The sequence below is a fragment of the Lagenorhynchus albirostris genome, chromosome 18 (genome assembly GCF_949774975.1).
Source record: "Lagenorhynchus albirostris chromosome 18, mLagAlb1.1, whole genome shotgun sequence".
Lineage (NCBI taxonomy): Eukaryota > Metazoa > Chordata > Mammalia > Artiodactyla > Delphinidae > Lagenorhynchus > Lagenorhynchus albirostris.
This window is the reverse complement of record NC_083112.1, coordinates 77577526-77603616: the sequence shown is the minus strand read 5'-3', so window position 1 is coordinate 77603616 and position 26091 is coordinate 77577526. Positions and strand designations below refer to the sequence as shown.

The 26091-nt window shown below is 45.7% G+C and overlaps 1 long non-coding RNA gene across 2 annotated transcripts; it reads right to left on the bottom strand.

Moving 5' to 3' along the window:
• Positions 1-1014: 1014 nt before the first annotated feature.
• LOC132508652 (uncharacterized) lies at positions 1015-25716 on the bottom strand. Of its 2 annotated transcripts, none has more exons than XR_009536725.1 (4): positions 24561-25716; positions 24289-24334; positions 6654-6813; positions 1015-1792 (listed from the first exon to the last, which is right to left on the bottom strand). It is a non-coding gene; the product is annotated as an uncharacterized LOC132508652 (long non-coding RNA). The 2 variants fall into 2 exon arrangements; XR_009536724.1 differs by lacking the exons at positions 24289-24334; positions 24561-25716 and adding exons at positions 13814-14060; positions 14387-14695.
• Between the last annotated feature and the right edge of the window lie 375 nt (positions 25717-26091).

Here is a 26091-nt window from a genome sequence, read left to right as displayed (position 1 = left end):
GTCCACACACCGGGCTGCGTCCTCTGTCCCTACTGGTGTTGACCCGGGCCTGTCCGAGCACGGATTTCACTGGCGCCATCGGTGCAAATGCACAAGTCGCGGGCGGCCAGCGTCCCAACCCAGCCGCAGGCCCGTCGGGGTCCCCACGGCCGCCGGCTCTCCCTCGCGAGCTGGCCTTCCGGGCCCCCAGGGTCCCCGGGCCCCGCTGAATAGGGCGGATAATGACCCCCGGTTCCCAAGGCAGGCTTTCTGCCGCCTGGTGCGCTTGGATTTGTGTGGTCCAAGCCTTTCCCAGCTTGTCCCATTCTGTCACCGGGATAAGGGGCTCCCTCGGCTCGTTTGCACCTGCGTCGCTTTTGGCTCCTTCAGGAATGCGCTGAAGCTTGTAATCAGCTTTGTGAAGCCATTGAGTGCACGGCTGAGTGAAACTTGCAAAGCTCGAGGAGAGCGGGGCGCTGAATAGCGGCCAGCATGGGGCTGCTCTCCAAGCCCACGGGCTGCCAAATTCCAGCAGAGCCTCACAATCGCTCCGCGCGGGCGCGCCGCTTCCCCGCACTGAGAAGAGTGAGAAAAGAAAAGCGAAAAGCCCAGTCACCGAGCTTGACCGTTTGTTCCCAGATTAATGGCAAACGGCTCCCTCTCACCGCCCCGTCCCCCCAGTTTAGCTTCAGGAAATATGACCCAGGGAGTTACTAATAACACCTCATCTGATTTCACACTTTGGGCTGGAGCTTCCCCAGCTCCGGTACCCAAGTCCCAAGTGCGCCTGAGCCTCGGCCTGGCCGTTTGCTGCCTCTCGGCTTTGAACCGTCCTAGAGCGGGGACTTAGATGGAGCCACGCCGAAGAGCCCCCGTCTCGGGAAAGGAAAACAATGCGGTCCTGTTTCTTCTCTAGGCCCGCTTGCCCCATTCATCAGGACCCCCGGCCCCCTTGGGTGGATTGCAGTGGCTTTGGAAGGGAGGACGATTCAGGGAAAGCAAAGCAGAACTGCCCCGACATCAGTGTGGGGAAGATGTATTTGCTCGTTTCTGGACAGATACTAGGATGCGAGGCGCGGGCAGCGTGGAGCTGCTGTGTTCGAGGCTGCCGTTCTAGCATGACAGGCGTACTCCGAGCCACTGGTCCTACAGGGAGTGTAGCTCCTCAGACTAGGGCCTCCCCGAGCCTGCTCGCAGGCCTTGGTCCCTCTCTCCCTCTCAAGTGAGGGAACGAGGTTCCAGTCTGGCTCCCTCCAAAAAAGGAAATCCTTGTCAGCCAATAGATGGGCCGGGTTGCAGAAGGCAAACCCGTCCTCCTCAGCGTCGGACTTCCCAGCATCGTAACTGTCAGCTGGTCGGGGCGGGCCCCTTTCTTTGTGTTGTTACTCGGGGGCTCCGTGTTAGAACAGGGCCTGGCACACGGGAAACACTCGGACACATTCCTTGTACGAACGTTGTCCAGTTTTGACTCTGGACTCCAAGCCTGGAAGCGGGTCTTCTGAAATGTGGGATCCTTTCTTTCTCCCCGTCCTGCCTGAGGCCCTAACAGACAACACCTGGAGAAAGCGAAGTACAGGCACATCACAGTAAACACTCTTCACAACGGCTGCGAGTCTCTTTAGCTGATGAATTCTTCGCACAAGGACTTAGCCTTTCTTGTCTGCAAGCGCAAACGTTTTGAAGATTTGATCTGGATTTCCGTTCCTGCCAGGAATCATCACCGCAGGCCTGTAGGGTTCTCTCCTGCCGCGGCACCTTGATTTTGTGGGTGCATCTGAGTGCCTGACTGCTGCTCTGGACGAGAAATAGTCCCCTGGTGGATGGAAGGGCTTAATGAGTCTCCTTAAACAAGTCAGAAAGAGAAAAACAAATACCATATGCTAACACATATATATAGAATCTAAGAAAAAAAAATGTCATGAAGAACCTAGGGGCAAGACGGGAATAAAGACACAGACCTACTAGAGAATGGACTTGAGGATATGCGGAGGGGGACGGGTGAGCTGTGACAAAGCGAGAGAGAGGCATGGACATGTATACACTACCAAACGTAAGGTAGATAGCTAGTGGGAAGCGGCCGCATAGCACAGGGAGATCAGCTCGGTGGTGTGTGATCACCTAGAGGGTGGGAGGGAGGGAGACGCAAGAGGGAAGAGACATGGGGACATATGTATATGTATAACTGATTCACTTTGTTATAAGCAGAAACTAGCACACCATTGTAAAGCAATTATACTCCAGTAAAGATGTTAAACAAACAAACAAAACAAACAAAAAAATACCTAAGTATTACAAAGCGCGGGGAGAATGACCTTAACAGGCAGAGGAGCGAGAGAAAGCCCCAGTGTGGATGCCCAGGGACAGGTCGTGGTTACACTCTTGTGAGACACGGCGGAGGGCGGGGCGGGGGGGGGGGCAAGACTTCTCCCGTTTATACAGGTTGACGTGCCTAAGAAACTATAACGTGTCAGCCCCGGGAAAGGGGGTGGTGGCGCTGATTGGGAAAAAGGCAGTTTGAGGGGGGAGCCTGTTCTCAAAGGGGTCAGGTGACCGCCCAGGGTACTCAGGGCACCACGGCTGTCATCAGCAGCAATGATAAGAAAATCAGTGAATGCTTTGTCCTGTTTTAAAACGCATCAGATCGTTTAAGAGAAGATAATCCTCCCATTCATCCACTTCTGAACCCCCAAAGTGGCCCGTGTGGGAATCTGGGGCTCAGAGGGCAGTGAGTGTCTCTCTAGGCCACAAGGCTTAGTAGCAGCTAAAACGCTGAGCCATCCCGAGCCACGCCGCCCTTTCCGACATTTCAAGTTTCATGCTTTATTATAAAGTTGGGTGTGTAGTTTTCGGCAGCATTTCTCCTTCGAACCATTCTCGGGAGTGAGTTGGGAGGCGATGCAGTAATTCAGAAATTAGTGAAATCTTATTCTTGGTGGGGCGCTGGATTAAGAGGCTGGGAGAGTGTGATGCGAGGCAACGTGTAATTGCATGATAAGGCTCTCGCGAGGAATTTATTGGCCAAGTTCCTGTTTCTATTCCTTCCTAATCTCGCAGAGCACATTCATTCTCTGCAATCCGTCTCCATAATCTTCTGCGGCCCAACAGCAGCCGATAGAAGCGTGCATGTTTGGAGAGAAGAGAAAATATGCAGAAGTGTGATAAACTGATGCTAATTATCCGTATTTAGGACACCGAGTGCAGAAGGATCAAGGCTTACAAATAACGAACCAGAGCCGGTGATGATGGCTTCTGCGCGCGGAATATGTCGGAGGGGCCCAGATAAGGCTTTCACGGGCAGGAGAGATTTATTGGTCAAAGGGTTCACCTTCCACTTTTCCACCTTTATATAGCAGTAAATTATTTAGGCTAAATTCACCAGAACATTACTCTTTTATTTGGCCACATGCCATGACGTGCTCTTTCCTTCTGGCCTTTGAATACGAATCCTTGTAGTGTAACATCAGTTGATAAGGGACAAATAATTGAAGGAATAGGTAATTCCCTTTAAATCGGATGTATAGGACGATGAGGTGGTGCTCGCAGAAAGAGCGAGACGAGGGAAAGCACAGGGGGCCGCGAGTAGAGCAGTATCATCTCTGCCAGAAAAAAATGAACACGGACGCTCACTATATGCCCGTGTGTCCACATCTCTGTGTCCCACAGGCCAGCAAGCTTGTGCATAGAGGCTGCTGCTGGAGCACAGAGGCGATAGGTCCATTTTTCCTGTCTAGAATCCTTAGCATTTAAAAATTTAGAAGTCGAAACAAATTCTTTCTCTTCTCTCTTACTGTCCCCACATCACCTCAGACTGACCTAATATTTAAGATTGGCTCCCAGGGCTTCCCTGGTGGCGCAGTGGTTGAGAGTCTGCCTGCCGATGCGGGGGACACGGGTTCGTGCCCCGGTCCGGGAAGATCCCACATGCCGCGGAGCGGCTGGGCCCGTGAGCCATGGCCGCTGAGCCTGCGCGTCTGGAGCCCGTGCTCTGCAACGGGAAAGGCCACAGCAGTGAGAGGCCCGCGTACCACAAAAAAAAAAAAAAAAAAAAAGAATCGGCCTGCCAATGCAGGGGACACGGGTTCGAACCCTGGTCCGGGAATGTCCCACATGCCGCGGAGCAACTAAGCCCGTGCGCCACAACTACTGAGCCTATGCTCTAGAGCCCGAGAGCCACAACTACTGAAGCCTGTGTGCCACAACTACCGAAGCCCACGCACCTAGAGCCCGTGCTCCACAACAAGAGAAGCCACCTCAATGAGAAGCCTGCGCACGGCAACCAAGAGTAGCTCCCGCTCGCCGCAACTAGAGAAAGCCCACGCGCAGCAGCGAAGACCCAACGCAGCCAAAAATAAATAAATAAATTTATTAAAAAAAGAAGAAAAAAAAAGGATTGGCTCCCAATCCTCCCCAAGACGTCTGGCTCCAAGAAAAGACGCAGAAAGACTTCGGGCTGGAACGATCGCGTGACATGGCTGTGGGCTCAGTGGTAGAGATTTTCCTGCATTACAATAATTGCCTTGTAAAGGTTCCAGAAAGCAAGCACAAGTGTAGCTTAGTATTTTGATGCACAATTTGTGGGCTCATCTTGAAATTTAAAATATTAACTAAATCCCATTCAGTGGCACTAAATTTGATTTTTCTTTTCTGACTCATCATCAGCTTGGGTATCAATTGGGAAACTGGCCTCCTTCCTTCACCCTTTGAGAGTCTTCTAGAGTTTTCACTGGGAAATTTTTCAGTTGGTGTTGGACCACCTCTGGTCCAAGGCACTAAGGCCCCTCTGTCAAATGCACAGAGCGATCTAGTACGAACCACTTATTATAAATACAAGACTTATTAGAATAAAAAGAGCCATGCTGACATTTGGGCATGTAATTTATAATCTCTGTGTAAGGAAGTGTCCAGGAAGAATAGCTGATCTTGGGGCTTCCCTGGTGGCGCAGTGGTTGAGAGTCCGCCTGCCGATGCAGGGGACGTGGGTTCGTGCCCCGGTCTGGGAAGATCCCACATGCCGCGGAGCGGCTGGGCCCGTGAGCCATGGCCGCTGAGCCTGCGCGTCCGGAGCCTGTGCTCTGCAACAGGAGAGGCCACAACAGTAAGAGGCCCATGTACCACACACACACAAAAAAGAATAGCTGATCCTTGACCACACGGATAAGAAATTATCTGTAGGTTACGACCACTCACATGCACTTTTTCTTTTCAACAAGCCTAAGATGCCAGTTACTGTAAGATGCATCTTTATTTTACATGCCACTGTGAAGGAAAAAACTCTGCCACTTATAATCGTGAGCTGTCACTGAGGGTAATGGCGCACTTAGATTCCAGAGATGATAAAACTAAACACGTGTGTCTTAGAACCAAGAAAACGCAGTGTGCACAGTTGTTAGTCAAATAATGAATTTGCACCATTTTGCCCCAAATATTTTCACAATTATCCATCATTCTACAGAAATTAACTTTCTTAAAATGAATGGATGTGTTAAAATAATATGCAGTCAACACAGGCAACAATTACTCTACGGTTCTATATAGTTTAAAAATGTAGAATCAGGACGGTTATCCATTCAATTCACCAAAGAAGAACAAAAAAAGAGAAAAAAGACAAATGTTCTTTCATCAGTAATACTCCAGTCATTGAGGCTAACTATGTAGGTTGCTGGCATTTCTAGAAATTACCTATGCTAGAGAAAGAACCCAGTTCTTCAATTTATTTGATTCCAAAAAATCAATGTGTTACTTCACATACATACATGTCCTGCTAAAGTAAAGTGACGAACTGAGGCTGGTTTCGTTTGGTTGGGTTGGGTGTTGGTTCTAGAGGCTGTTAATCTGGATACTTTGTTTCCCAGGATCAGGTTTTCTTCCCGAATTACAAAATTTTTACCGAAGTGATCTGAATAGTGTCTAAACTCTCTGCCTATATATGCTCTCCTGTCCTCAAAGCGCCCTTCTTCCCTAACAACCAGTAACCCATCTACGGAAATTAGCGGTTATGATGAAAACAGGGTTAAATTCAGAGACAAACCAACAACTATTTTTAAGGTAACCAGTTAAGGGCAAGGAACTAGTTAAACTGCGTATCAGTTTGAAGGTAATTTGAAAATGTAATTTCTCGTTAAGATTAAATTCAGTGTTTTTTAAAATTAGCCTGCGTTCATACACTTGGACAGTGGCAGGTTTTCACCCCACTAGCAGTGGGACTTGGCAGAACGTGGAAGAGTAAAAAAGGGGCAAAGTTACCCAAACAGCAGACCTAGGGTTTCTGAATGTAGCTGCTGTCCTTGCTGCGCCCTTCTGGGCTGTGGGGTGCGCGTGTGTGCGCGCGCGCGTGCGTGCGTCCCGCGTGTGTGTGCTTGGCAGGTGAGGGAGCAAACGTGGAAGGTGGGGACACCAGGAAGAAGACAGGGGAAGCGGGAGGTATTGCAGCCCTGGTTAGTGTCCTTCTGGAGACCAGCTCGGTCCTTCCTCAGAGCTCAGGATGACAGCACAGGTGTGAACTTGAGCTCCGTGCCCAACTCCCACTACTGGTGGAAAAGGCGAGTGGTTAGTTTGGTGCATGCCTACGTTCTCTCACTCCTTCTCCCCAGAGCCTTCCCCCCACCCTGCATCAACCGACATCAAATATCTATTCAGTGCATGCAAACGTCATTAGGCAGCTCTGTCCGAAGTACCTTGCTGCGACCGAGCCTCCCGATAAGGCAGCAGAGGGATGGCTTTGCGTGCTCGTCTTCTGGAGTCGTACACCCGGACCACCTCCTCGGGGGCGTTGCAGCCCCTTTACCAACGTCTCTGAGCTGGATTCCTATCTGCGGGTAGTATATATTGAGGTATCTGAAATAAACACAGAATTCCAATTATCGTTTGCCTGCGGACTCGTTAGCAAGATGATTACAAGATAGCGTCAATACGCTTGGCATGTTGAAACATACTTTCAGCTCCAACGACTTCAAATAGCTTCTAAGTAAAACAAATAAACAGAATAATGGTGGGATTTATTTGGAATTATTCATTATGAGGCGACCCGAGCCGTGACACTTCCAATCACGTCTTAATTGTCTTTTTAGGAGCAGGAAGGGTTTTCCTATCTTGACACACACCTCACCCCGGGCCCCAGGCAGTCTCTCTGCCTCCTTCTGTGGCTCCCAGAGCTGAGGGGAGGCTAGGGGTCTTTTGTGGATCACGCATAGTTTGCTCTGGTTTCTACACATTAAAAGTGAAATAAATACCCAGGCTGACTGTCCTAGATTATGATCTCTGAGCTGATGTGTTAAATGAGCCCGTTGCTTTAAAGGTTCTAAATGACAAGATTTTTACTATTACAAGTAATTTATAGCTATTTCTTGTTTGACATGACAGATCCTCGTGGAGAAGTCCAAATTTGCTTGACATACATTTATTTTAACACCTTCCCCTTCTCCAAATTCTAGCGTGTACTAACTACTGTTTTCCTAGGTGTCAATTTGCACCTGTGGGGTCTACCTCTTGAGGCTTCAGTGAGGTCCCGGGCCTCCCCTCCAGATGGCTGCCTGCATTTCAGCAGCTAATGGGGGTGATTACTGCATATTTACTGTAATTTATAAAAATCGCAGGAAATGACATTTTTATTAGTCACTGACTCCACCATCACCAGCTGCAAATGGATGTTATGCATACAAATCCGTTTCTTAAAAACTGTTCTTCCCAAATCACAAGCTACCGGGCGCCGTGCTGTGTTTTTACCCTCACTGGCTTCTTGCATCTTCCTAAGAATCCTCTCCCCTTTCCAGAGTTGAAAACCACACAGGAGGCGTCAGCCTTGGGATCTGGACCCAGGCTGCTCTGACTCCAAAGCGCGGCATTAGCCGCTGCCTGGGAGCAGCTGGTACCAGGAGGAAATGACCTTAGAACCAGGCGGAGGCAGAGCCGCGACCTTGGACAGGGAGAGAGGGAGGGGGCCCAGGGACCCAGCGGGGTGTACCCTCCGAGGTGTGTCAGCCACCCGCGCGCCCAGCACTGACCGCCACTAACGAGCCTCAGAACAGAGAGAGGCAGGTGCTCTCATGTCCGTTTCAACCAGGGAAACTAAGGCTCAGGGGACACGGCTGATACACGGGGATGCTCACATCTTAACTTACATCCGCACAACCGAGATGCGCCAGGCTGCCCACCACGCCCCCTCGGTGAGACCTCTGAGGGCTGAGGAGAGACACGAGGCCCGAGAACCGATGTTGATGAGAGACGGTGGATGAGACACTGGTGAGAGATGTGCGTGAGATATTGCTGAAGGGCATGCAGGCTGTGAGCACGGGGACTATATCCCGAGGGGCAGCTCTGCTTTAGAGAAGCCGCTACGTCATCGAAAGGGAAGGGAGGTGTGCATGGGGGTTGAACGGCTTAGGGGGGCAATTGAAGGGCCAGGGTCTCAGCTCTTCAAATGGAAGAGGAACCTGGCCAGGCTGGTGCACAAAGGGAAGCCTGAGGGGCTTGGAGGGCCCAGCTGATTTTTCGGATGAGCCCCCTGAGCGTATATGGATGGACCGAAACACAGCACAGATACTCCCGTTGGACCGGGGGTTCGAGCAGGATACAGGCATTTCAAGCCCAGGATGGGGGGGATGCCAGCTGTGTTGCAAGGTCATGAAGAAGGGAGCTTATGGGACCAAGGGAAGAGAGGGGACGTGTCCTGTCGTGGGTGGGACGTGGTTCACTGCAAAGAGCATTTCAGAGACGGGAGGCTCCCACCCCGCAGAGCACCCTGTGCCTTGAACAGGAGAGAAGTGAATATGGGAGCGTGTGAGAGAGAGGGTCAGAGAGAGAGAAAGACCAAGACAGAGAGAGTCCGAGGGGGAAAAGAGGAGGCGGGTGGAGGAGGGACGGGAAGACGGAGGGAGGGAGGGGAGGAAACAGGGGTAAGTCAGACAGGGAGACGGGAGAGAGCTGGGCGGGTAGGGATGCGCTGTGACTTAGGGGTCTAAGTCAGGGGTATCTCATGGTCAACATTTTCTTTTTACTCCTCTGGCTGCTACCAAAGATCTAATTAACAAGCCCCTGCTTTGGGGGAACTAAGAGTCAGGTTTAACAAATACCTGCTGAGGGCCAACAATGTCTCGATCTTTCCGGAATGTTTCCCTCTTTAGTTCTCAAAACAATTTCTTCCAGTGAGGTATAATTTTTTGCCTTTTTTTTTTTTTTTTTGCCATCTGCCTTATGAAGAAACTGAAGCTCAGAGGAGTGGAGAACGGGCCCAGCTAGTAAGCGGCGCAGCCAGTGTCTGAACCAGACCATCGAATTTAAAGTTGGTGGCCCCTCCGACACCACAGCTGCGGCTGCAGGATTGGTTTCCGTGTGTATATCACAGCACAAGCCAGGGTGGAGTCTCACCAGACACCAGCATGCGTGAGATGGAGAGTAAGGGTGTGCTGGAGGAGAAACGGCCATCACTGTGGCTGGGATGACTGGACAGGAGCCCAGATCACCCTCTGCATCTCCCGGGAGGGTCCACGATAGGAGGCCTTAACTGTTCTGTGACATCAGCCCGGTTGACCTTTGGGTGAAGCCCACAACCCCTTCTCAGGATAATGTTTTTAAATGTATAAAAAGGAACTGACTCATTATCTGGAAAATTGGTAAACGAGGGGAAAGAATCTAGAGTGTGTATTCCATCTTTCTATACTAACTGTATCACTGGGTAACTAAACAGTTGATGAGGCATATTTTTTTCTTGAAGAAATATTACAGATAATAAATTATAAGAATGATAGAGTTAAAATAAAGCATTGTGCAACCCCCACTTAACTAATGGATCTAAACATTGAAAACCAATGGCTTCCTTCTGCCCCCAAACCTGATGGCATCAGGCCTCTAGATGAACTCTCAGTTGACAGGAAACAGAGGAAAGAGGGACGTGATAAACTATGACCCGGGGATGCAACCCACAACCCAGATGGGGAAACTCTGCAGGATAAACAACCTCTCCCCATCTTTTTTTCTTTTTTGCGGTACGCGGGCCTCTCACTGCTGTGGCCTCTCCCGTTGCGGAGCACAGGTCCGGACGCGCAGGCGCAGCGGCCATGGCTCACGGGCCCAGCCGCTCCGCGGCATGTGGGATCTTCCCGGACCGGGACACGAACCCGCGCCCCCTGCATCGGCAGGCGGACTCTCAACCACTGCGCCACCAGGGAAGCCCTGCCCCCCTTTTTTAACTTCAAGAAATAAATTGCAAGAAGAGAGAAGAGATGAGGCAGAATCTAGAAATTAAGGGACTTAAAAGACATATCAACTAATTAAAAGTGTGAACCTATTTGAATTCTAATTTAAAAACATTTTTTTAAAAGCTAACACTTATGGGTGTTTAGAAACTTGAACACTGATGGGCTATTTGATGCTATTTAAGGATGTGTTGATTTTTTAAAGTGTGAGAATGGTATTACGATTATACTTCAAGAAAAAGACCTTATATTTTAGAAGTACACACTGAAATAGTTACAGATGAAATCATATGACATCTAGGGTTTACTACAAGATAATGTAGCATTGGAAAGGATTTGGGGGTATAGTTGGGTGATGGGTATGTGCGCTTCTATATATCATTTAATCTACTTTTATGTATGTTCCAAGTGTTCCGCAATAAAAGGTTAAAACTAAGATTTAAGATTACCAAGGAAACAACTCATATTGAAATGCAAATATCAGAATATATTTTTAAAATATTTTGTGATATAGTAATAATTTTCCTCCATAATGCACTAAGTAACAAGTTCTGTAGCAGGTCCAAAAATGACTGCAGTTTCAGAGTGGGTGGGAGTGTAAATGATATTTTGAAATATTTGTAACAAGTGTACCGTGACATGAAAATACTGATTATTTCAGTTGGTGACAAGGTCATAGGGAATGCCGATACTCCTGTGGTTTGTGGACTTACATTCATAACCAAAGGAAATGTTCAATTTCAGTTAAAGGTTAATAAAAATAAAGGTGACTATTTTTCTGTCCAAGTTCAATGGACATTCTGAGTTTTCCCCATGGAGTCCTTTGGCCCCAGGTTAGCGTGGTGGCCCCAGGTTAACGGCCGTGTTCTCAAGGTGTGGGAGTCTTCTGGGGTGGATACCATGCTTTTTTCTGGATTAGAGCCAGGCCATGTCTGACGTGGGGATTGGAACTGATTTTAAAATCCTGGTTCTTAGCTGCTTGAGACACTCATGGATCTGTCTTGTCTCCCTCTTTTTCTAGGAGCCATGGGGACCCTTGCTTCAGACAAGTTGGGAATCTCAGCATTTCTTCTTTCCTCCCCCGATGGAAAAATGGCCAAATTAACATTCCACATTCAAGGGACCACTTAGGAATCAGCTGTCATAATACAGAAACAGATTCCTAAAATGTTAGAATAAAAAGAGAACTTGAGGACAATTTACCACAACCCTTGCATCTGCAGGTAGGAACAGTGATGCCCAGACAGATGAGCTCTCTGGTCCAGAGGGCCCCAACTCGCCCAGGTCATGGTGCCCTTCGTGTCTCGGGAAAGTTCCCACAGCAGCTTCGTCCAAAAGAAACTCTTAAGTGTTTGTTTATTAAGAAGTTAGGTTCAACTTAAAAAATTTTAGGTACTAACAGCTCTGTAGCCAATTGAAAAAAGTAATACATGTCGGCTGAAGAAAAAAAATGATATTTTAATTACATTCTTAAATAACTATACTGTATTACTAAAGGCATGCGTGTCTGCTACTGGAATCAGATTTAGTTGCCATCACCTTCATTTCATGTTCTACACGGATTTTTCTGTGGGACTTTGCTTTTTTAAAAAGCCAGTTTGCATTTTATTTATTTATTTATTTTTACCACGGTGCATCCGTTTGATGGTATAGTGCAATACAAGGGGGGCCCACATAGAACAAGGCAGTCCTGCTGAGCTGCAGGGACGGAGACTGGAGAGTAGGACCAAAGAGAGAGCTGGAGGGTAGGATATAAGGAGTGCCTGGAAATCTACCCAGATGTCCCCTGAGTCCTTGACCGGACACTTGACTCTGCCTGCAAAAGGCAAGGTGCTGACATAGCAGGCAAACTACCAAGGAGAAGCGAGCTGAGTGGAAATCCCAGAACTCACGTGGGGCTGGGAAACAGTGCAGTAGTATGAAGAGACCTCGTTGAACACACCAAGCACTCAAGTGACGTCCCAAAAGAGATATGCCTTAAGAACAGGGCTACTCTAGCCCAAGAGTAAAGACTACTGCAGGCGTGCCCTAACAAAGCTTAAAAACAAGACTTAAAAGATCAAGCTGAACTGCCTCAGAATTACACTTAATTCTCTTTAAATGAAGGCAGTCATGTTTGGACATTCAACAAAGGAGCAGCTACTAGCCCAGCAGACAATAAAAAATCACCAGACACATAAAGAAGAAAAAGTGAGAAAAATATGAGTAGGAGAAAAATCAGTTAAAAATAAAAAAGACCTGAAATGGCAGACGTGACAGACTTTAATATGATAAAAACAAGCAGTTTGAAGGATATAAATAAAAATATGAACACAATGTGGAAACAGATGGGGAATATCAATAGAGAAGTAAAAATGATTGAAAAAGAACACATGGAAATTCTAGTACAGAAAAGCACAATCTAAAATGAAATATTTACATTCATCTGTACATTCTCCAATCAGAGTATCTGTCTTGTTCCTAAACATAATAAAGTATACAAAATGTATTGTCTCTATAAACAAAGTACAATATTAGACCAGTAACACTAGGTTTTACTCCAGCACCTCTTCTGCAAGGAAGTCACGGAACTTTATGAACATATCCAGCTACCCTTTAATCAACGGGGCACCACTGGACACCGTTTTCACGCTGAGAGAGCACTGTTTAATCACTTTCTGTGATAATGGAAGCAATCAATATCTGCACTGTTCAGTATGGTAGCCACTAGCCACAGGCAACTACTTAAATTCATTTTAATTAAAAACTGTGCTCCTCAGTAGTCAAAGTTTCAGGGACTCAGCACAGCTCTAAGCTCTTAAGGAGGGTAGTTATGGCCTCACACTCAATTTTGTTAAAATCTAATTTTTTGTATGTTAAAGGAATTAATTCAACTTCCTAGGCTTAGCATAATTCAGTGAATCCATTTATGCCCTGTAGTAGTTTATGCCCTGGGGAAATTCAAGTGGAATTGTTTTCTCATTTTATCGTGGTATATCTGTGCCCTATATATGCTATAATATAGACATGTCCAGATTATATAAGGACCACCCAGATAGTCCCAGTATCAATCATGCCATTTTGTCTTTGCGTGTGTGTGTGTACATCACGTACTGGTGAGGACACAGTTAGACTTAAGTGTAGCTGTAAATGTGTATTTTGAGAAGACAAAATATTTTCCTTATTTATTCTTTATCCAAATTCTGAACCTTATAAAATAGCCTGTCATAAAGTGCATTTTTGAGGGTTTGATTTGTAGGCTCCTGAATCCATTCCCTGTTTTATGTTCGAGAATTATATATACTTTTTTGTTGACCACAACAGCTCCATGAGACTTGATTTGGGGGGACATTTGTCCTAGCTACAGCCTACTCTTTCTGTGATAGAGAGGAGATGAATGAATTAATACCTTAATAAAACCTGTGTGTATTTTCCTTTTTCTCAGCGTTTCTGAATAGGGCCCAGGAATCACTTAATAATTCTGTGAAATGGTCTTTCCACGGCAACTCTTTGGCTATCCCTAACGAGCCAGTAGATCAAAGTCCATGTTTGTGGAATAAATGGAATAATTACCCTAAATATCTGTTACATAATAGCTCTCAGATCATGCAGCTCACTGGGGAATCACACCGGGCGGGGGAGGGCGGGCATGGTCTCCTTCTCACCTTAGTCTCAATGGGTGGCTGACCTCGTCATTACTGGTCATTACTGTTCGTGGTGGTGGTGGGGTGGTGGCTGTCATTGTAGTTTCACTTTTCTAAGGATTCGAAGAAGGACTCTTTGCAGAAATGCTTCCAGATTCTGACTTAGTTGCAGTTCTCTCCTCCTCAGTCTGCTCAGGGGTGCAAGGGCTCCCATCATCTCAAAAGGAATTACATTCCCTTTCCTTTCCCCATGTCAAATGGATAAAGTCTTCAGATTGAAAAGGGAAATGATGGGGTCATAGGTAACTTTAAACCGTAACAGCAAACTAAAAACAATCACAACTGGTACTGGAGCATTTCATCTTTTGAAATAAGAACCCCACCGACCAGGAACTTCTCAGTGAGCATTCACAGCTATCTAAAACTGTGAATCTAGGGGCAGAGACGAGAAAATGCAGGAAATCAGTATATTCAAAACCTTTTTTCACGTCTAGATGCCCATACCTCTAATGTACACCATAATTGTCTCCTAAAAAGTTCAGGAAAAATGGAATTCACCGAATGTATTTTGACTTTGCAGAATTCCACTCTTACCTCTTAACTCTCCTTACACGCATCCATTTGACTGTGCTCAAAACTCAGTGTTCAGTACAATCAAGTGTCACTTGATGTTGGAACAAGAAAGAGGTTTGAGGAGCGAAATCTAGCTCTGCTTTCCTATAAGAAGCCAACATAGGGAGGCAAAGCAGAAAAAGAGAGAATTCTGTGAGACAAGACAGCGTGTCCAACACCTGAAAAAAGAGAAAATTCCAATCTCTTTAGCAATGTGAAACCGCAAGCCAAGGAAGGAAAACCGCAGAGGTATTCTTTAGGATTCCAATAAGGGAGTATTGTCACTGACTGGGAGCCCAAGAGATCAATGTAACTGAATAAGGAGTCAAAGTTAGGCCCAAACATATACAGTTAATTGATTTTCAACCAAGGTACAAAAGCGAGCTAATGGGGAAAAAATAATCTTTTCAAAAAATGATACTAGAACAATTGAGTAACCACATGCAAGAAATATTAACCTTTACCTCACACCACATACAAAAGTTATGCTCAAATGCATCACAGACCTAAATGTGAGAGGTAAAACTATAGAATGTTAGAGCATTATTCAATAGAACTTTCTTGATGATGGAAATATACTTTGTATTTCCCAAAATAATAACCACATATGACTGTCGAGCATTTGAAATGTGGCTACTGTGATTGAGGAACAAAGTTTAAAAAAATTCATTTTATTTGATGTTAAATTCAATTAGCCATTTGGAGGCAGTGGCTACTTCATTGGGCAATGCGTTACCAGAAGAAATCATGAGGGAAAATCTTAATGACCTTGAGTTTGGCAAAGATTCCTTCAATGCAACACAAAGTGCATGAACTGTATGAAAGAAAAACAAAATCAATAAACTGAACTTCATCAAAATTTAAAACTTTTCTTCTTCAAAAGACATCGCTGAGAAGATGAAGAGGCAAGCCACAGATTGAGAAAATATTTGCAAGACAGTGATCTGAGTTGTGTCTGGAATATATAGAATTACCAAAATTCAATTAATACAAAAAAATAATAAAAATGGGCAAAATGTTTTAATAGACATTTCTCCAAGGAAGATGTATATTTGGATGGCTAATAAGTACCTGGAAGGATGCTCGACTTGATTCGTCATCAGGGAAAGGCTAATTAAAGCCACATGGGATCCTACCACACACCCAGTAGTACGGCTAACAATGAAAAGCAAGTGTTGATGTGGATGTGGAGCAACTGGAACTCTCATACTCGCTCGTAAATTCCTGATATGTTTAATCTTGCAAATCATAGTGTCAAAGGTGTTTATGATAGTGACGTAGAGCATGGAAGGAATGTGTGGTAAGAACAGAGAAAACGAAGTGTATGAATAACAAGAACTCTTGCGAAACAAGACCATTAATAACTTCAGGGGGAACAAAAGTTTGGAACGAAAGGAAATGTAATCGTAGTTTACCACTCTTCTCAGCCATGACCAGTACTTCCACGTTCAGACTAAGGTATACACTGAATATTTAACAGAAACAATGACATACGTACTTTGGGAAAGAGGGAAGTGGGGAAGAATGTAAAAGAATGTGGAAGCTTTATAGTTGCTAATGAATAAGGTCCAAATAGATAATGTCTAAAATTAATAAATCAAGAATAAGCAATATAAAACTATAATTCAGAAATACGGAGATAAACAGTGGGAAAACAGCCAGAAGGCTTATAACAGGTTGCTGCTGGGGAATGGGACTGAGAGCTAGGGATGCCTGACACTAGGGAGGGGGGCTATTTTCCTTATAAGCCTTATAATACTATTTGCCTTTAAAAAGTACAGTATTCAGCAAAACTATGGAGACAGTGAAAAGATCAGTGGTTTCCAGGGGAGGATGAATAGGGGAGCACAGGGGATTTGGGGGGCTGTATGATGCTGTAACGGTGGATACATAACATTACACCTTTGCCCAAACCCACAGATGTGCAACACCTAGAGTGTGTGCAAACGTAAAACTGTGGGCTCTGGGTGATAATGACGTGTCAGTGCAGGATCACCAATGGCAACAAACGTACCATCTGGTGGGGATGTTGATGGTGTGGAAAGCTGTGCATGCTGGGAGGAGGGGGTACATGAGAACTCCCTGTACTTTCCACTCAGTATTACCGTGAACCTAAAATTGCTCTAAAAATGAAGTCTATTAAAACTGTTCCTATGTACTATATTAATTATAAATATTAGAATCTGTCAGCACTAGATTTTAATCCTGAATTTTATGCTCATTAATGATACGCCCTTTTGTAGATAACTTAACCTCTCAGGTTCTTAATCTATAAAAGGGGGAAATATAATAATTATAAATTGGAGATGTCGTGAGGATTAAATGAGATTATATATGTGAACTTCAACAGTGATTAATCTCTTTATACATTGCATTCTTCGCAAAGAGATAGATGGTTTACAAAGATGCATTTAATATAGCAAGATAAAGTGAATTAAAACTAAATAAGAAAAGTAAGTCTGGCACCCAGGAACTGTTCACTTTTCTTTCTCCTGTAATTGGAGCAACACGTTTTGGGTAAACTTCATGAGTTCCTGTGCCTGCTACGTGCTGCCTTAAAGCGGCGTCAGTAAGTTCCCTCCACTACTGTGTTTTTACGTAAATGATTAGGTCAAGATGGACTCCTGCTTGGTTGCATTAAAAGGTCCTGTTTAGAAATAGCTTTGGGGAATAATTGCACATAGAATATTTGAAAGCCCGCAAGACTAAACTATTCCATTTTCTAGTAAACCAGGGCCTTCAGAATGTGCAATATTCACTAGGCAAGAAAATTTATTGGTGTCATGATCAAAAGAGTGAGTGTCATGGCTTGAATGGTGTCCCCAAGAAGAGGTTGGCATCCTAACGTGACCTTATTTGGAAATAGGGTCTTTGCAGACAAACAAGTTAAGATGAGGGTGTCGGTGTGTGTGGTGTCCTTGTAAAGGGCAAATTTGGATACAAAGACACACGGGGAGAACTCCAGGTGAAGGTGAAGACAGAGATCGGGTGATGCTTCTTCAAGCCAAGGGACGGCAAGGATGCCAGCAAACCACAGAAAGCGGGGGGGGGGGGGGTACCTGGGACAGACCCTCCCTCGCGGCCTCAGAGGGAACCAGCTTGCAGGTACCTTGATGTCTGACTTCCGGCCTCCAGACCACGAGGCGATACATTTCTGTTGTTTGAAGCCACGCGGTCTGAGGCACTTTGTACGGCAGCCCCGGGAGATGTGCTACAATAGGGACTACGTAGTTCACAGGAAGGTTAAAAAGGATTCCTTGCTTAAAAGAATCCGGCCCGAGTAAAGGGTGTGATCTAGCAGTTGCGCCCCATCTCTGATCCTGGCACCGCGCACAGTACACAGCACTTCTCTGAGGCAGGGGCTGGAGGGCTCCTTGCAAACTCTTGTCTTTTTCATGCTTCGGTCTTTCCAATGTGACCCCTCTCTGACCCCCTCTGCTTTGGGTCCACCTCCAGCTTCCGGGTAACCCCTCGTTCCTAATCATTTTCTTAATGCTCCATGTATTTCTTGGGCTGAATTATGTTCTCCACTTGTTCCCATGTTCTAGTCACTGTCATGAATACATCCAACCGAAACATTTCAATCACATCCAGTTCAACTGCAATCGTATGTTTATAACAGAGCCCTGGCTTCCGCGGGCGAGAGGCTGTGTAGGAGTATTTTTATAGTGAACTTGAAACGCCCCTCGCGTATCTCCCCTGAGCTGGGTGAGAACCGCATCGAAGCCTGAAGTCCTTCCTCCGTGGCTCAGCCCACGGCTGGTCACAGGCAACCTGCCTTCCTGCACTGCCGGCTTCCTTTCCTTATTGCTGTCCAGAACTTTCCTTGGTCGTTCTCAACTTCCTCAACAAAACAAAAATAAGAAAAATGAATTTTAAAATAATAAAAAACTTTAGAAGAAAGTAGCTTAACATGCATACTTGAGAGTTTTCTCTTTCAAAGGGAGCGTTTTCTCCTATTCATAGATATTGAATAAGCCTACAAGATAAAAATAATTATTTGAAAAAATAAAAATGGTTATCAAATGTTTGGATTTCAGAGTAACAGTAATAACTCATACTGACGCCCTCTACTTTCTGAACTGCCACCTTCAGACACTGAATTGACCCGCCCCTTCCAACATTATCACGTACTGTTAAGGCCATGGCGGCTAGGATGATGATTACATGCAGACGTGTTCCTTGTACGTTGTCCCCCAACACCCAGGACTATAGACATTTTGTCACCATGTGGTTTACAGAGAGAAAAGGAAATCCTGTACTAAGATAGAAAAAATGTCCTGGGACAGAATAGTTGACATTAAAGTGACTTAAATAGAGAAATAAAATCAAGGGCGACTCTTAAAGCAGTCTTGTCCTTGGTCAAAACTAGTAGACTAAGCATCTTTTTAAAAAGTTGATAGAAATCCTGGTGCTGGGAGCATTCACAACGAAAATAGACAAAAAGCTGATGAACATGTTTTAGCAAGTTTTTGCATATGTTTACATGTTCGTAGTTTACCATCTCTAATTCTCTCTGAGTTGCATGAATTTAAATTTGGTTATGTTAATCTGAGGAAGATATTAATGTAAAACCTTTCTTCTCATTTAAAAAAAGGATAAATCGTTTATATTACTCTTTCGAACTGAGATTACTAGCAGAAATGTATTCTCAGTTTTAAAAAATGTGAAATCTGGATAACAAGCTAAATTACCCACTTACTAAGGGAAATTATACAAAATTCTTAAAATAATTAAACCAATACTTTATTATCTAAATGGATACGTCACCTGTAGTAACTATTTGCAGAAAAATAAGATTGTATTTAAAGTCGCAGCTCAAATTAAATGATGCCATTGTAGAGACATAATATAAGCAAAAATAGATCATTTAAAATCAATCTACAAGCTGCAAATTCAGTGCCAACCTGAATCGTGCACGTTTTTACCATACCCTTAGTATTCTGGTAATTGTTTACTGTGCCCCAGGCCAAAAGAAACATCTAACAGTTCCATTTGTTAAGTAGCTATGTTCACTTAATATATGTTTATATCCTAACAACTTAGCAGCCATTTAAAAAAAATTACATGAATTGAATGAAAAAAATAATACTTTCACTTCATTCCCTGACTAACCCCCATTGCTGAGTAAGGCTCAGCGGTACGAGGTCCCCTCTGCACAGCTCCTCTGACCTTGGAATCACGTGGTCCCCAACACCTCACTCCTGGCCCACCCTGTGTCTCCCACGGGAATTGCTTTTGACTCAGCGACTGACAAAAACCCAATTTCGTGAAGATATGATGTCATCAGGAGGGATTCAGCTACAAGCAAATGTTGAGACTGGGAGCTACCGTAAGGTACGGCTCCCAGGGCATCTGACCAAAGTCCAGCATTGCTGTGTTTCCCCCCAAATTCACAAGTATCCTGAGCTGTCTCTCTGAGTTCTGTGGGGCCCCTGGGGAAGCACAGGACGGGGACAAGGCTGGGACAGGTTATCTGGCACTGCCCTACCACCCAGTGGAGCTGCCATGTGCTTTCCTCTGCTGCCGTAAGAAATCAACGTCCAGTTTTATACATTTCAACCATACAAGCAAGTTACACAGTCCAATTCACACTAGAACGAGGAGCATTACAGAGAAGGATAATAAGGCAGCATCCGGAGACAGACCTGGCTGGGACTAACTGTCAACCTATTTCCACATCAAGGTCACCACCTTCAGACTTATCCCCCTTGCGCTCCCTGCTAGACTTCTTGATAGTTCTACGATTAAGGTGGAAGAGGTGAATTCCCACCCTGTGCCTCTTCACAGGTCCCCCTCCCAGTCTAAGAGGGTGGCCCCTTTCCCCTGCCCACCTCCTCCTGTGCAGGTGGCTGAATCATCTCTGTGCACCAGAGCTGGCTTTATCCTTAGGGTCCTGGGAGGAAACTTACCTTAATATCATATGAAACAGCTGGGCTTGGTACCACACCGCACCGTATGATACACTATAATGCAACAGAGCACAACTGTAACACTTCACTGGCAAACCAAAGTTCCTTGCACCCCCACGTGTCAGATTATAGAGCAGGTCTTGGGGAATTGAGAGTTGGAAAACAAGTTCCCCCAGCCCAACAGTCCCTTGGATTGGGGCTTGTGTATACGAGCTCTGGGGTCCACTCGCCCAGCCACAGGAGGAGGCCTGCGTGCCACTCTCAGCGCCGGACTTTGCTTTCCTGTCTCCTTAATCACCACCAGGACTGTAGCCAGGGAAGCACGCAGCGGCCAGGGCTCTGGGATATGCACCAGGCACTGTGCTAAGCCCTAAGGTGCCGGCTCCCCGCACCGCTCCCCGGGGGTGCGCGGGGGGCCTCCAGGCGGAAGCAGGCTGGCTCCTCTGGGCTGGTCCTTGACAGCAGCATCTCAGCAGCCCCCCGAAGCCCCTGCATCTGCTCCGCTGTATGGATTCAGTTCAGTAAACGGCTGTTGGTCCCCACAAGTTGCCTGGAATTGTGCTGATGCTTGAAATCAAACTTTAGGACAAACAAACGGATCAAGCCAGACACCGAGCCTGTTCTCCAGGAGGCTGGGGGCTACTGGGCACGCTAGCTGACATGCGGTCTCTGCCCGGGGGCACGTCTGCTCCCCGGGAGGTGTTCTAGCAAAGGCAGGCCTTCACCTGCACAAGTCTGCAGGTGGCCCAGGCTTCGCAGAGACTGCACAGGGAAGCGGGAAGGGCCGACCCCGTTCTGGTTACGTTTTTAAAAAATCCTCAAGTGAAGACTTCGCCTTAAAATGTTGTAAATGTGCTACTTTCCTCAAACCTGATTTAATATAATCATAACTGTTTCAAATTCATTTAAAACTTAAGCTGTTTAAATTTATATTGAACTTGAAGCTTATAGATTGATTTAAATTATCTGTTTTTAATGCAAATGCATGATTACATTTGAGCTGAGACTTTAAAGGCAATTTTAGTTTTCTGCAAATAGTCGCTACAGGTGATGTATTTATTTTAGACGATAAAGTATGGTTTAATTATTTTAAGGCTTTTATATAATTTCCTGTAGTAAGTGTGGAAATTAGTTCGTTTTCAAAACTTCGTGGTCAATGTTTTAAAATTAAGAGTATATTTCTTGTAGTCATCTCGGATTGAAAGACTAAAATAAATGATTTATTATTTTTTAAAAGAGAAGAAAGGTTTTACATTAATGTCTTCCTCAGATTAGTATAACCAACTTTAAATCCATGCAACTCAGAGAGAATTAGAGATGGTAAACTACGAACATGTAAACTCATATGCAAGGATTCGCTACAACACGTTCATCAGCTTTTTGTCTATTTTCGTTGTGAATGCTCCCAGCACCAGGATTTCTATCAACTTTTTAAAAAGATGCTTAGTCTACTAGTTTTGACCAAGGACGAGACTGCTTTAAGAGTCGCCCTGGATTTTATTTCTCTATTTCATTTCATCCACTGTAACTTCCCTCCTTCCTTCCTTCCTTCCGTTCCTTCCTTCCCTCCCTCCCTTCCTTCCTAGTACAGGATTTTCTTTTCTCTATGTATGTAATCACGCGGTGACATTACGTCTATAGTTCTGGGTGTTGGGGGCAGTGTACGAGGAACACGCATGTAATCATAGTAACCAGAGCAATTATATTTATAATTGCAATAATGATCAAAACAAGAGAGTTTAAGAAACTCTTCCCTGCCCACTGTTCACAGGGGCCTGATTATCTGGATTGACATCTTATCCATTAGAATGATGAACGATTTAGACAACAAAAACAGTGTCATCTTCTCCAAAAGCTATAGTTAAAATGCATAGGTTATCAGATCTCCTGAATGATGCCCAGTGTCCTGAAATTAGCTAAAAACCCTATTGGAATTCCTGTATTATCAAGATAGCTTTGATTCTTTCTATAGAATATTTTCTCTCACTTTACCCTGCTTAAAAGTTATTTTCTCGCATGCTACTCAAATAGATACGGATCTCTTCCATGACCACACTTTTATCTAGATCTGTATCTATAAATACAATGAATGCTATCTTTATTATGATCTGAAGTAACAGTCACACGCGTCATGGGGAACCCTGTGCTTTCTAGATAAAGCATTGCTGATACGTAATAGCTTATTCTCTTTACAACAGCAGCCTCTCTATTTGTCCAACCTCTTCCTCTCAAAGACACTTAAAGTACTTAATGTATTTTGTACTTAAGGTTTTTGTTTTTTTAAACAAGATACTCCCGTTCTACAGATGACAATACTGAGAAACTTGATAGTTAAATATTATATTATTATGATTACAATTATGATATATTCAACAGAACCCATTTATTCCATCTCACATGTACTATTAAATGCCCTTCTCCTATTTTCAAATACCATTAAAATAACGCTCAACTATTTATGTGACTGTTTCGGCCCACACTGCATTCACGAGGGCTGTGCAGACCTAGTCTACATAAATACAAATTAGTTTGGTAAAATTAGAGATTGATAAGGCACAAGGTGACATTGCTTCGTCCTTTGAATCGCCCATCTTTAAAACAAAGATGCGGGTGTGGAGTCTGCCTCCTGTGTCTTCCTGACTGCCCTCCAGGAGAGGCCCAGTGCGTCCACGGGCAGCCAGGACGGCCGGTCCAAAAATGGAAAATAAAATCAGTAAATCGGTCAGTCCGCTCTACTTACAAGATTCTACTGATAGAGCTTAAGTTTTTTCTTCTCCCACTAATTTAATTTTTTCAAAAATAATCTAAACTGAACAATTAAGTGAGAGCACTTTATAAATAATAAACTGCTACTCAAATTTAAGTGATCTAGACACGGTCTTAATAGCTACTTACCGTAAAATTGTTGGGGCCCGTGTCCTATCACGGGTCTCCCGAGAGCCCTGCTGGACCTGCCTCAGCATCTACTGGAGGGTGCCCAGGAGAGGGCCAGGTCCCTTGGAATCTCAGGAGCAGCCTGCCCGGGGCGCTCGGTCTGAGAACCTGCGTTGGTAACAAGCTCTCCTGGTGTCCTGTGCACCCGGATGAGAGGCCGCCGCCCTCGTGAACCTCTAAGTCTAAACCTTTGCCAACTCAAAGCCGTGATCAGACCTACTCTGCTCAAAGTTATTCCAACCTTCCTCCACGCAAAAAAAAAAAAAAAAAAAAAAGAAAGAAAAGAAAAGAAAATACAGTGTGTGTGCACGCCCCATGGGAGGACCCTGCCGGACTCAGCTTCCAGCCGAGCTTTCACTTACTCCGAGGCGTCTTCCCTGACCCCCCAAGATGGGCGTGCACAGTCTGTCCCACAACTGTGGCCCTCAGTGTCACACTTTTTCATGTGATGACCAGGTCCACCCACTGGGCAGTGAGGCCCGTCATGTCCACCACTGCATTCTCAGCACCTGCGCACAGGCCACACATACAACAGGTGCTCAAGCAGTAACACGGGCCCACCATGGACTTGTAATAAATGTCTGCTGGGCAGATGAACCAATGATGTGACGACCGTCAGGTAACTCTCAAGAGAAACCGTTATTAATACGATGGAGGGGAGACGGGTTTGTATAATTATCACTGTTTCCCAGCCAGGCCACACTTGGCAACTGACGTCACAATTCCCCACGTTATCCCTGCCTGAACGGACACAGGCTTACGTGTCAAATCACCATTTATCGGGAGGTTACTATTTGCTGGGCACACAGCATACCCTTAGATCCTTAATCCCAACTACATCCTTCTGAGGTTGGCTTGATGATTTCTGGTTCACATGTGAGAAAATGGACTCAGAGGCAAAGACAGTTACCCAGGACATAGGGCTGCCATGTGACCAGCCATGATTCAACTTCAGTTCTGACTCCAAATCTTATATCCTTTCCCATCTTGCTGGACAAGGCTCGACAGAGATTAGAAACAATATAAATATCATCTCACCTCACCATGATTCTTCCTTTTCTTTGAGCACAGGTGTCGTTTCTCCCTGAGGTGAAAATGCAAACGGCCAGTTTTTAGAAGGATAAACGTCCCTCTTCAGTTCAATTGCTAACACAGAGAACAAAGCCCCTACTTTTCCATCTGTGTGGACACTCAGGCTAAATCGCCTGCCGAGGTCTGGCCTTTCCCACATACCTACATTTCCCCCTATAGCATGGATGAATTAAAAGCACGAGGTTTCTAAACCCTTGCCCAGGTTACAACATGCTCACCTGGATTTCCTCCTGTTCTGTTGCTTAGAAAGAAAAAGGAGAAGTTGGCTTCTGCTTGGAATGTCTTCAGGCCGACCCTACCCTGCTACTATACTGTTTATAGGTGTTCTGTACCTATGAGGTTCTGTGCCCTACGCGTTCCAGTTTTCCTCCTGTGAAACCCGAGGCCAGGCTTTTCGAGGCTAAGACTCTCATCCCCACGTCTGTGAGCGTGGAGGACTATTGCTGCCACTAGATACCGTCTCTACTTAGCGTTTCCGGGGTGCGCGAGAGAGAACAATGTCTGGGTGATAACTCTTGTCAGTCCCCCCATTGTCAAACCCAATCTTACATTCCTCCACACTCTCACAATATTTCCCCATTGGGAACACGCCTGACACTGCAATTTCTCAAAACTGCAGCTCTGCAGTGAATGCCTAATTCCTGAAACTGCAAAATCTAACAAAAGCTGATTTTTTCCACTGATTTGACTGGCTGACTATTTCGAGGCTTTGCATGTGATGCCCTGCTGTTCTTCACAAACTGCATCTTTAATGTCCCCACGCGGTCGTTCTGAAGTGGCTGTGGGCAATGAAGTCCTCGCGAGGGACCTGCGGGGCGTTCAGACTCACTCACGATGTCCGGCCTTTCTGCCGCAGACAAAATTTCCCCATAGGTTACATTTAGCAGTTCAGGAGTAGCAATCGGTTACGTGCTTTGAACCCGGAACCCATTCACCAGGAGAGTCCAGTGTCACCCAGGGTGGCTGTGCAAACACAGCAGCGCACTTGGAGGTATCTATCTGTTCGTGGTGTTTTAAACACTGCCTTCTCTCCCTCTCTCTCTGGTGTTGGTGTTTTCACATTTAAAGATGAAAAGCCAATTTAGAGGAAAATATGGCAATTCTGTTTTGTTTTCACTATCAAAATAGATGATCTTTTTCTATCTTTGGATACACCACTCGTTTGGGTGCTTTATCCACTTTTCGTATTTGTTAAAGCTCCTCGTGCTGTTACTGCAGCGCAAATTCCCAGCTTGACTGGTGAGGAAGACAAATTTATCCTCCTCCTTCCTTCTCCCCCGACCCCCGACCCGATCCTTCACCGCAAACTCCAGTTTTCCTGACTTGCCAGATGAGCCATGGGGATTTCGCTCCCTGATGAGCTACGCGGGTTTATCACCCAGATTAGCGCCTCATTCCTCCGCCCTGCTGGAGAATGGGGTCTGACGACAAACAGCCTGAATGTATTCCATCGCCCACCTCCCAGTACTGCCCCCCCGCCCCCCCCCCCACACGAGGTTTGCAGGAGCCCAAGCCAGGCAGTGATTCCTGCAGAGCCTAGGTGAAATCGGAAAGGCAGGGCGCCCAAGGACCTGGTCTTTCAGGTTTGGTTTCTCACGCACACACAACTGCCTCGGCAGGACGGGCCTCTCCGGCCTTCTCCGCCCGGGCTCGCGTGCGAGGGAGCCGCCGGAGGCGGCCCAGGAAGTGGAGCCGGGCGCTCTGGTGACGGAGAAGGATTCGGCCCGACCCGCAGTCCGCCCTGCGGTT